Genomic DNA, 12493 nt, shown 5'->3' on the forward strand with positions numbered 1-12493 from the left:
GCACACCGGCTGCGAGGCGTTCTCACCGGCGTCTGGCCGGTCGCCGCCGCCGCACCACTTTCCTCCGTTACGCTCCCAGCCGTCCTCGGGGCCTGCTTTCGTCCTCCGTTCCAGCGTGTCTCGCGAAGGACCCTGCGACGTCAGCACAGTTTTCATCTTACGAGGGGTCTTACGCACTGGCGCTCTTCGATTTCCTTCGCAGTAACAGAATCTCAAGGCTACGCCTGGACATCGGTTTCGTAAAATCATACACACACTTTAAAATAAGAAATTAAAAAATCGAAAAAAAACCGCATTTGAAGCTTTCGAAGCACTGTTGATTACAAAATACAGGGTACTTATAATTAAACTTTGGCTACTTCAGAGGACCCTCATGAAAGCGAATGATCGTAGGACAATGATTTTTTGTACAAACATGTACATCTACATACAATTCGACATCTACATCATATTACGCAAGCCACCTAACGATGTGTGGCGGAGTGTACTTGTGGTACATCTACATCTACATTTATACTCCGCAAGCCACCCAACGGTGTGTGGTGGAGGGCACTTCACGTGCCACTGTCATTACCTCCCTTTCCTGTTCCAGTCGCATATGGTTCGCGGGAAAAACGACTGCCGGAAAGCCTCCGTGCGCGCTCCAATCTCTCTGATTTTACATTCGTGATCTCCTCGGGAGGTATAAGTAGGGGGAAGCAATATATTCGATACCTCATCCAGAAACGCACCCTCTCGAAACCTGGACAGCAAGCTACACCGCGATGAAGAGCGCCTCTCTTGCAGAGTCTGCCACTTGAGTTTGTTAAACATCTCCGTAACGCTATCACGCTTACCAAATAACCCTGTGACGAAACGCGCCGCTCTTCTTTGGATCTTCTCTATCTCTTCTATCTTCTCTATCTTTAGTAAGAGGCAGCAGCCACATAAAGGAAATGAATACAAATTTGAGAACTGTGGTCTCAGTTTAGTCAATGGAAATGAACACACATATGAGAATAAAAAAGTGAGATTTTGAAAAATAAAGAAACTGCAGGACAAGTGCTTAGTCCACAACCTTTTCTTGGGTACACGACTGGTTTTGGAACACTTGAAGTTCCGTCATCTGGTGTTGAAGTGAGATGGTACCACTAACTGATCCCCTCCAAACCTACACCAGTCGCGAATGGTGCGTGGGAAGAATGAATTTGGTGAGCCTCTGTATTGGTCTAATTTCTCGAGTTTTTTCGTCGTGGTCATCACTCGAGATGTAAGTCGCAGGAAGTAATATTTTTTCCGACTCATTGTGGCTGATATAACGTAGACTTTGGCAGGAAATTCGTCTCTGATCCCAGTGGAGGGTTTCTCTAACCCAAAAAAATCCCCATGTGCACGCCACACGTACACCGCTATTCCAGTAGCCACTTCCTGCAGGTAGTGCACATCTGACCTATTAAGGGGAACCGTAAAGTTGTGCACCCGATAGCGAAGTTCGACGAATTCGCATCCGATACCGTCGCAGAGTCGTCTGATCCTCTGGGTTAGACTTTCCAGTCTGTTTCTAACCACGCCGGCCGCGGTGGCTGAGCGGTTCTAGGGCGCATCAGTCTGGAACCACACGGCTGCTACGGTCGCAGGTTCGAATCCTGCCTCGGGCATGGATGTGTGTGATGTCGTTAGGTTAGTTAGGTTTAAGTAGTTCTAAGTCTAGGGGACTGATGGCAAGTCCCATACTGCTTAGAGCCAGTTGAACGATTTTTTTTTTTTTTTCCACACCAGAGGACCACGATCAACCCTGGGTACGATGCTACAAACAGACAGCACTGCCTACACCCCGCCTGCGATGCTAGTTGCCTTCACCATATCAGCCATACGCCGAAAGGAATTGAGGATGACCCCAGAATACAAGCGGCAGATTCATTCGCGATGACATGTGCCACTGTTTGCAGCCGGTTGCATGCAGTGCGCTCTATTTGTAAGGACATGCGGAAGAGAAACATCGAAAAATCATCGAAAAAAAAACACATTTTAATTTCCATATAAGGGTATAACATTCAAACGGTGGACCATGTCACAGCTTGTGCACTGCTTAAAGGTCGCACATTGCATCAAGCATTCTCAGCCACGGCAACAGTGGCTTGTTCAACAGTTTGCGACGCAATTGGCCGTCGGCATCTCCCAAGAGCAATTCTCAAATCGCCAGTTAATTCTAACTCCTGAATCACGTTCTTCAACCCCGGTACAAATAAAGGACCTCTCCGTATTCCTTTAATGCATCGAAACTCGCTAAGAGCAGCAGCGTTATCGGTGTTGTTTTGATAAAAAAGCTTTGCGAGTAAAGCCCTGCTCTCTTTGTTCAGTCCCATCTTTACTGTCTGTAACTGTTTAACAGTTTTACACATTGATGCTTGTGTTTCATTCTTATGTCGCCGTACCTGTCACGGCGCCTAACGACAATTCACGAGACTAACATATTAACGACACAAATCATGCAGCGCTCACTCAGCATCGTTCCTATAACGTTGCGTACCCATACCGTAAGTAATTTTCCATCGACATTGGCTCAAGTAGCGGAAGTTTAATTATAATCTTGTATTTCGGACATTCACTATCGCTGCAGGTATTGTGTCGCAGTAAAGTTCTGCTGTTGGGTTTCTCTAACTTACATCCAAAAACAGTTCAAATATAGCACAAGGAAAATGTTCTGCAAGAAGAACTTAAATCAGATTATGTTATATAAAAATTTATATTCTATGGATACAAATATACACTGGTATTGCCCCGCTTTCTCTTTGCTCTCTGTCTCGAAATCTGGCAGAAAACCCAAAGAGATTCTGGTCATACATTTAGCACACTAGTGGAAAGACGCAATCAATACGCTCACTGCGCGATAACAACGGTGAAGTCACTGATGACAGTGCCACTAAAGCAGACTTATTAAACACGGTTTTCCGAAACTCCTTCACCAAAGAAGACGAGGTAAATATTCCTGAATTTCAATCAAGAACAACTGCCAAGATGAGAAATGTAGAAATAGATGTCCTCGGTGTAGCAAAGCAGCTTAAATCACTTAATAAAGACAGGACTTCCGGTCCAGATTGTATACCAGTCAGGTCCCTCTCAGAGTATGCTGATACAATAGCTACATACACTCCTGGAAATTGAAATAAGAACACCGTGAATTCATTGTCCCAGGAAGGGGAAACTTTATTGACACATTCCTGGGGTCAGATACATCACATGATCACACTGACAGAACCACAGGCACATAGACACAGGCAACAGAGCATGCACAATGTCGGCACTAGTACAGTGTATATCCACCTTTCGCAGCAATGCAGGCTGCTATTCTCCCATGGAGACGATCGTAGAGATGCTGGATGTAGTCCTGTGGAACGGCTTGCCATGCCATTTCCACCTGGCGCCTCAGTTGGACCAGCGTTCGTGCTGGACGTGCAGACCGCGTGAGACGACGCTTCATCCAGTCCCAAACATGCTCAATGGGGGACAGATCCGGAGATCTTGCTGGCCAGGGTAGTTGACTTACACCTTCTAGAGCACGTTGGGTGGCACGGGATACATGCGGACGTGCATTGTCCTGTTGGAACAGCAAGTTCCCTTGCCGGTCTAGGAATGGTAGAACGATGGGTTCGATGACGGTTTGGATGTACCGTGCACTATTCAGTGTCCCCTCGACGATCACCAGTGGTGTACGGCCAGTGTAGGAGATCGCTCCCCACACCATGATGCCGGGTGTTGGCCCTGTGTGCCTCGGTCGTATGCAGTCCTGATTGTGGCGCTCACCTGCACGGCGCCAAACACGCATACGACCATCACTGGCACCAAGGCAGAAGCGACTCTCATCGCTGAAGACGACACGTCTCCATTCGTCCCTCCATTCACGCCTGTCGCGACACCACTGGAGCCGGCCGCGGTGGTCTCGCGGTTCTAGGCGCGCAGTCCGGAACAGTGCGACTGCTACGGTCGCAGGTTCGAATCCTGCCTCGGGCATGGATGTGTGTGATGTCCTTAGGTTAGTTAGGTTTAAGTAGTTCTAAGTTCTAGGGGACTGATGCCCACAGCAGTTGAGTCCCATAGTGCTCAGAGCCATTTGAACCATTTGACACCACTGGAGGCGGGCTGCACGATGTTGGGGCGTGAGCGGAAGACGGCCTAACGGTGTGCGGGACCGTAGCCCAGCTTCATGGAGACGGTTGCGAATGGTCCTCGCCGATACCCCAGGAGCAACAGTGTCCCTAATTTGCTGGGAAGTGGCGGTGCGGTCCCCTACGGCACTGCGTAGGATCCTACGGTCTTGGCGTGCATCCGTGCGTCGCTGCGGTCCGGTCCCAGGTCGACGGGCACGTGCACCTTCCGCCGACCACTGGCGACAACATCGATGTACTGTGGAGACCTCACGCCCCACGTGTTGAGCAATTCGGCGGTACGTCCACCCGGCCTCCCGCATGCCCACTATACGCCCTCGCTCAAAGTCCGTCAACTGCACATACGGTTCACGTCCACGCTGTCGCGGCATGCTACCAGTGTTAAAGACTGCGATGGAGCTCCGTATGCCACGGCAAACTGGCTGACACTGACGGCGGCGGTGCACAAATGCTGCGCAGCTAGCGCCATTCGACGGCCAACACCGCGGTTCCTGGTGTGTCCGCTGTGCCGTGCGTGTGATCATTGCTTGTACAGCCCTCTCGCAGTGTTCGGAGCAAGTATGGTGGGTCTGACACACCGGTGTCAATGTGTTCTTTTTTCCATTTCCAGGAGTGTATTTAGCAGTTATGCACAACCGCTCGCTCACAGAAAGATACGTAGGACCGGAAAATTTCTCGTCACACCAATAACCAAAAAGGGAAGTAGGAGTAATCCGTTGAATTACAGACCCATATCACTAATGTCGATTTGCAGTAGGGTTGTAGAACATATACTGTATTCGAACTTTATGAAGTACCTCGAGGAAAACGATTTATTGACACATAGCACGGTTTCAGAAAATATCGTTCTTGTGAAACACAACTAGCTCTTTATAGTCATGAAGTAATGAGTGCTATCGATAGGGGATGTCAAATTGATTCCATATTTTTAGATTTCCAGAAGGCTTTCGACACCGCTCCTCACATGCGTCTTGTAACCAAACTGCGTGCCTGTGGAATATCGGCTAGGTTGTGATTTCCTGTGAGAAAGGTCACAGTTCGTAGTAATAAACGGAAAGTCATCGAGTAAAACAGAAGTAATATCCGGCGTTCCCCAAGGAAGCGTTATAAGCCCTCTATTGTTCCTGATCTATATTAACGACATAGGAGAGAATGTCAGTACCCGTCTTAGATTGTTTGCAGATGATGCTGTTATTTACCGTCTTGTAAGGTCATCAGATGATCAAAACGAATTGGAAAATGATTAAGATATCTGTATGGTGCGAAAAGTGGCAACTGACCCTGAATAAAGAAAAGTGTGAAGTTATTCACATGAGTGCTAAAAGAAATCAACTAAATTTCGATTACTCGTAAGTCACACAAATCTGAAGGCTGTAAATTCAACTAAATACTTAGGGATTAGAATTACAAATAACCTAAATTGGAACGACCACATAGATAATATTTTGGGTAGAGCAAACCAAAGACTGCGATTCATTGGCAGAACACTTAGAATGTGCAACAGGTCTACTAAAGAGACTGCTTACACCACGCTTATCCGCGCTATTGTGGAGTATTGCTGTGCGGTGTGGGATCCGCATCAGATGGGACTGACGGATGACATCGAAAAAGTACAAAGAAGGCCAGCTCGTTTTGTGTTATGGCGAAGTAGGGGAGATAGTGCCACAGACATGATACGTGAATTGGAGTGACAATCATTAAAACAAAGGCGTTTATCGTTACGACGGGATCTTCTCATGAAATTTCAATCAATCACCAGTTTTCTCCTCCGATTGCGAAAACATTCTGTTGGCACCCATCTTCATAGTGAGAAATTATCATCGCGATAAAATAAGAGATATCAGGGCTCGCACAGAAAAATTTAAGTGCTCGTTTTTCCCGCGCGCCTTTCGAGAGTGGAATGGTAGAGAGACAGTTTGAAGGTGGTACACTAAACCCTCTGCCGAGCATTTTATTGTGAATATTAGAGTAATCACGTAGATGTTGCTTGTTTCTTTAATTTGTTTAAAGTAAATCCTTCACTAATCTAGTAATTTGAAGGATGTGATGATAGTCCTTGAATTTTGGGTAAACATATGTACAGCTTTTATTGTGGTGAAATGCAATGAATTATTATTCATGATTACAATTTCAGAAAAATTGGAAGAGTTGTTCAAGCGAAAGAGCTTCAAACATGAGCAAGTCAATAACGTGTTGGTCCACCTCTAGCCCTTATGCAAGCATTCTGCCATTGATTAATAGAGTTGCTGGATGTTCTATTGAGGGATATCGTGCAAAATTTTCATATTGGCGCGTTGAATCGTCAAAATCGCAACGTGCTCAAAACGTTTTCAGTTAGGGAGATATGCTGCGACGTTGCTAGCCAAAATTGTGTTTGACAAGCACAAAGACCTGAAGAAGAAACTCTCGCCATGTGCGGGCGCCGAGTACCGTGCTGAAACTTAAGACCAGGATGACTTGCCATGAACGGGAACAAGACGGGTCGTAGAATATCGGGGACGTACCGCTGCGCTGTAAATATGATGTGGATGACAACCAAAGGGGTGCTGCTACGAGAAGGAATGGCACCCCAGGCCGTCACTCCCGGCTATCGGACCGTTTGACAGGCGACAGTCAGGTCAGTGTCGCATTGGCTTCGGCCTGAAATCTTATTGTTTGGAGCAGAATTGTCTTCAGTGATGGTTCCGCTGCGAAATGAGCCCCAGTACTAGCGAATCGTAACATGCCCCTTTAGATGTCATCCGCAGCACCCTTGCGGCACAGCGGTACGCCGACGACATTCTACGCCCAGTTTTGTAGCGCTTCATGGCAAGCAACCTGGGCTTACGTTTCAGCAATATATTGCCCGGCCGCACACGGCGGGTTTCTACTGCTTGTCAAACACTACCGTGGCTAGGAAGGACGCTGGATAGCTCTCCTATTGAAAGTGTTAGGAGCTTTATGGGCAGGGCCGTCCCACCAGCTCCTGTTTTTGACGATCTAGCGTGCCAATTGGACCGAATTTAGCACGACATCCCTCAGGAGGACATCCAATAGCTCTGTCAATCAGTGCCAAACCGAATAACTGACTGCATAAGAGTCAGAGGTGGACCAAAGCGTTATTCATTTGCTGAATGTGTGAAGATCTTTCTATTAATTAAATCATCCATTTTTTCTGAAATTGTAATCGTTTGTTTGTCTGCATGTGTACATCTCATCTACCGATTTCCGCTCCATTCGGATAATTCCTTCGCGGTGCATGTTTTTTTGTCTTAAAGTGTACTAAGTTGCTGGTTCGATTCCCGCTAGTCGCAATTTTTGTTTGCGTCAAATGGTTATGATATTTAATAACCATTACATCATAGCTACTTAATAAAATATAGAATGTTTGTTTTGAATAATTAATCGCATGAAAATACGAGTATTTGCGATATATTAAATTTCTGTATAAAAATCCGAAACATCAGACAGAAAGTAAAATATGTTTCATTAATTTATAGAGATATAATAGTATAAAGTTTCTATCTAATAAGGCATTTCACATGTCTGTATCAAATTTTTATTTATTTTCATGTGATTAGTGATTCAAAATAAATGTTAGTTTTACTAACTCAGTGTCGCTAATTTACAGGTCTATTTGATAGTAAATATAGAATTAAAATAAAAGTAATAGAGGAACGTTGCTGCTACCAAGGATCGAAGCAGTGACTTTCCAATTTTAAGCCCTTGTCGTTGTGCAGATGGCTACCGTGACTATGTTAAAATATTCTATTTTACTTAACTGTGCGCCTTCAAATTTTATAGGGTGGGTAAAAAAATGGCTCAGAAAATATCCATCTTATGGCAGGCAACCCAATTTACACCATCCGCATCTCGGACAAATCTTGTAGGACGGGTTGCCACCCTTAAGGTGCACGAAATTTTTTCTGGGTCAGCTGCGTTTTGCCCACCCTCTGTAAACAGTAAGTAAATCGAAGGTATCCATTGCTCTAGGTGCCTTCGTTATTGTCACCCAGAGAGAGGGCAGTCATACGGCGTTAAGCGGTGGGTCCCTTTTCCTACGTTGGATAAGTGGTGTAGGTTATGGACACCCAGTTAGCGAAGTGGCGTCCAATAGAAAGACTTGCGCTGGCCATTGAGCAGTTGCTCTTCCTCTGTCGAGTTTTTCTGTTGTTTTTACAGTTGGCGATGCCTTCGCTCATTATACGTCGTTTCTGCGATCGTTGGTTGATGCGAATGTGTCTCCTTATTGTCATCTCAAGCAATGGCTGTAGGAGAAGTTCGATTATCACCTACTACCTAGTGTCCATCTTCCTATTACACCAGCTGGCCACGTTGCCTTCCCGACTACCGCTACAAGTGAATGCGTATCCGCAGATGAGCTACATGGTGCGAGCGGTATGGCCTTACCATCCACCCTAATGATACTGTCGTGTCTCTCATATGATCTGACCCCAATCGTAATTTCAATTCCCTAGTATCTTAATCTTTGTCGTTGGGCGAAAATTTTCAGATTTTGTAAGGGCTATCAGTTACCCATCATTCTACATGAGAATGATTACTTTGATTAAGAAAATAAACGTATATTGTCAGTTTTACTATTTGTTCCCAAAGCAGATCAATGATGCTTATGGGTATGAAGTCGGCGGTCTAGCAGTATAGCGCGTACCTGAAAAGAAGCCGCAGGATCGAAGCCCACCTTCAATCTAGCCTCCACAACAATGTGTGGAAACGACAGGAACGAAACGTGGTTGGGATTCGGCGTTAAACGGTAGGTCCCTTCTCCCCCGTTGGATGAGTGGGGTAGGTTATGGACACCCACTCAGCGAAGTGGCGTCCAATAGAAAGACTTACGTTGGCCATTGAGCACACCATAGTATTATTATTATAGTTGTAAAACATTTTTCCATGTTTAATCAAAACCGACTCTCAGTTTAAAGGTGTCCTGTAAGTTATTCGAGTTGTTGTTGTTGTGGTCTTCAGTCCTGAGACTGGTTTGATGCAGCTCTCCATGCTAATCTATCCTGTGCAAGCTCCTTCATCTCCCAGTACCTACTGCAACCTACATCCTTCTGAATCTGCTTAGTGTATTCATCTCTTGGTCTCCCTCTACGATTTTTACCCTCCACACTGCCCTCATCCAATGCTAAATTTGTGATCCCTTGATGCCTCAGGACATGTCCTACCAACCGATCCCTTCTTCTAGTCAAGTTGTGCCACAAACTTCTCTTATCCCCAATACTATTCAATACCTCCTAATTAGTTACGTGATCTACCCACCTAATCTTCAACATACAGGCAAGGGGTCAGTGTGGTCTTCGAACGGAAACTTTTTGATCGCCCTTCGTACTTACACAATGAATTTATATAATAACTAGCGACCCGCCCTCAGCAGTATCCTTAAGTATCTACGTCCGGACGACTTGTTTGTAATATAAAACGATATGTACAAACCTTTTTCGTGAATCAGTCTATGAATTAGTGAAGACGGTATCAAAATCTCTACAGTAGTTCATGATAGTAGCCTTCACACAGAGGCAGAAAAATGCAGTGAGGGACTTTATAATACGTACAGATTTTTAGATTTGACAGCCAGAATGCAACAGTTGGTGTCAATTTATGCAAGGCTTTCAGACCACCTTTAAAAGCGTGGAGCGGGCAGTACTCCTCAGTATGTATAGCTGTCTGTTCGTCCTCACCACTGTCACACAAAGCACTTTCGCAATAATCTCACTTCTTCAATGTGTCCACATCGCACTTGTCCCGCTCGAGTGCGAAAGAGCTTGGATCATTCGCGACGGGGAAGGTGAAACCCTGCAGCCTTCTTCTTTGGGATTTGAATTAAATGGGCGTTAGGGGGCGGATCTTCAGTTTAGCGTTCTTTCCACTTCCCGTGATGTCGAAAACGTCTATGACCCGCGGACTGACCAAAGGTGACTTGCCTTACTTCAGGCCTATGGCTAATTTATTCTGAGAAGTGTTATTTAGAAAAAATCTTACTAGACTATTTTCTTAAAAATTTACATCTTCCCAGTCTTTCTTCTGAGGTCTTTAAGAATAATATTAAACAGAACAAGCAACCACTGAATATGAGTAGCTCACAGTGCCTGTAATGGTTCTCACGGCCTCATTCATATGTACTCATGTCCGCTGTTTTCCAAGCAGGTGGACAATATTCTTCTGAGTACAAAAGTGAAACTGCATCATTGCGTAGCGTCTCAATATTTTCTCCCAACCTGTTTCCAGCTTTTTATAGAATAGAGTTACTCTTGAGCCTAGCTTCTTTGACAGGTTCATGCAGAACAATTTAAATGACATTAAAAGTTTCTTGGGCTTCCAGCCGCGTCAAGTGGTTTAAAATCCAGAAACTTTTCTTAGTACATTTCGCCGTGAAACTATGCACTCCTGTTCGTGGGTCACACATCGATAGTTAGGGAAGGATTTATGAGAAAATTCGACCCCGTCAAATAACACGTGTGACTTCCTGCGTGCCTCCTTGTTATGGAGATGGAACGCTGTTACCTCATGATTTCTTAGTTTTGGTACGTGTCTCCATTTGCAAAAGTGTTAGTTCAGTGTGGAGTGGGCACCTGGCAGTGTACTTACATAACGACTAGGTCATCTGCGTACTGGATTTTCTTGGAACTAGTAGATGGAATGCCGTGGACAGATAAATTAAGGAGATGGGGAACCAGATTTGAGGCAGGCTACTGTTCAAGAGTCTCCATCTGCCAGCTTTCCCACTCAGAAAAACTGAAGACCATTGATCGCTAAAGAGCACTAAATTATAGGCATGCGCTTATTAATTATAAACGTCATTTGAGTAGCAGACATAAACAGGTGATTGCTGTGAACACAACATTCACTGCAATAACTGACTGTACTATGTTTCCACTATGAATAAAAACACGTGAAACTTGTGTAATGTTCAACAATATTTGTTTTGTAACTCGCCAGTTTCTGGCTGATAGGCCACAACTAGTCTCCACTCTTCTTTACCTTGTAGTCGACCCCCGTGTTTAGGAAAGAACTTCCAGAATGTAACTAGAAAGCTTAAATATAGGAACTTCCAAACACTTTATGTGCACAAACTGTTGGACACATATTTTCCAATAACAGGGACAGCACAACAGATTTAGAAAAGACTGAAAAATACAAATTCACTTGTAACTGTGGTAGGTCCTATAGAAGCAAGCCTGGAAAAGTAATATCCACCTGCTGGCAGGAACACCTTACAGGTTGGAGACAGAAAATGAGACACTGCCTCTACAAATCACCTAATTAATTGAGACCTAAATTAAAAGGGCCAACGGCCTTGCCGCATTGGTAACACCGGTTCCCGTCAGATCACCGAAGTTAAGCGCTGTCGGGCTGGGCTAGCACTTGAATGGGTGACCATCTGGTCTGTCGAGCGCTGTTGGCAAGCGGGGTGCACTCAGCCCTTATGAGGCAAACTGAGGAGCTACTTAATTGAGAAGTAGCTGCTCCGGTCTCGGAAACTGAAATACGGCCGGGAGAGCGGTGTGCTGACCAAATGCCCCTCCATATCCGCATCCAGTGACGCCTGTGGGCTGAGGATGACACGGCGGCCGGTCGGTACCGTTGGGCTTTCATGGCCTGTTCGGGAGGGAGGGGGGGGGGAGTTTAGTTCTCAGTTTCAATTAAAAGGTGCCATATGAAACGCACAGAGGGCCGAAGGTTAACCATCCTGAAAGAATCTTCTTCTTGACAAACTGCCTATTGGCTTCTGTCTCGGGTTCTTCGGCCGACGTTCATCTAATGATTTTTCTGACGTTTCGCCAGCACGAGTGGCTGGCATTGTCAAAGCTTCACCCTCCATTGCCGGTGGTGAACTGGAGGCGAGCTCGCGGCCGCAGACTACATGTACCTGGCGCGCCAACGTCCGAGGGCTTCTCCGCGGTCATTTCCGGTGCGGTTCTCCTCTTGCTACCTGCGACGGTCGTTCGCTGCAGTACGGGCAGCCAGGATCCGTTTACCTTAAGGCTTTCCTCTTTCTTGTTGAAACTGTTCGCGTGTTTTTGTATTTCTACAGCTTCTCTGAACAAGCGCGTGTGATAGTGCTTCTCTACAGCTAGAACTTCCGTGTCGGCGAATTTTATTACGTGGTCGGTCCCATTCAGTGCGTGCTCTGCCACGGCCGATTTCTCCACCTGCCCCAACCTGCAATGTCGCTTGTGCTCTTTGATCCTGGTGTTAATTGATCGTCCAGTCATTCCGACATAAACTTTTCCGCATGTGCACGGTATATTCCCGACCTTGCAAGTGGGTCTCTTTTCTCCTTCGCCGATCTAAGACACTCTTTGATCTTCCTTGTCGGTTTGAAAATCGTCATTACGCCATGTTTGCGC

The 12493-nt window shown here is 45.7% G+C and overlaps 1 pseudogene; it reads left to right on the forward strand.

Moving 5' to 3' along the window:
• Window positions 1–11429: 11429 nt before the first annotated feature.
• Window positions 11430–11547, forward strand: LOC126210533 (5S ribosomal RNA; annotated as a pseudogene).
• Window positions 11548–12493: the final 946 nt, after the last annotated feature.

Source organism: Schistocerca nitens, chromosome 1 (genome assembly GCF_023898315.1).
Source record: "Schistocerca nitens isolate TAMUIC-IGC-003100 chromosome 1, iqSchNite1.1, whole genome shotgun sequence".
In the NCBI taxonomy this organism is placed as follows: domain Eukaryota; kingdom Metazoa; phylum Arthropoda; class Insecta; order Orthoptera; family Acrididae; genus Schistocerca; species Schistocerca nitens.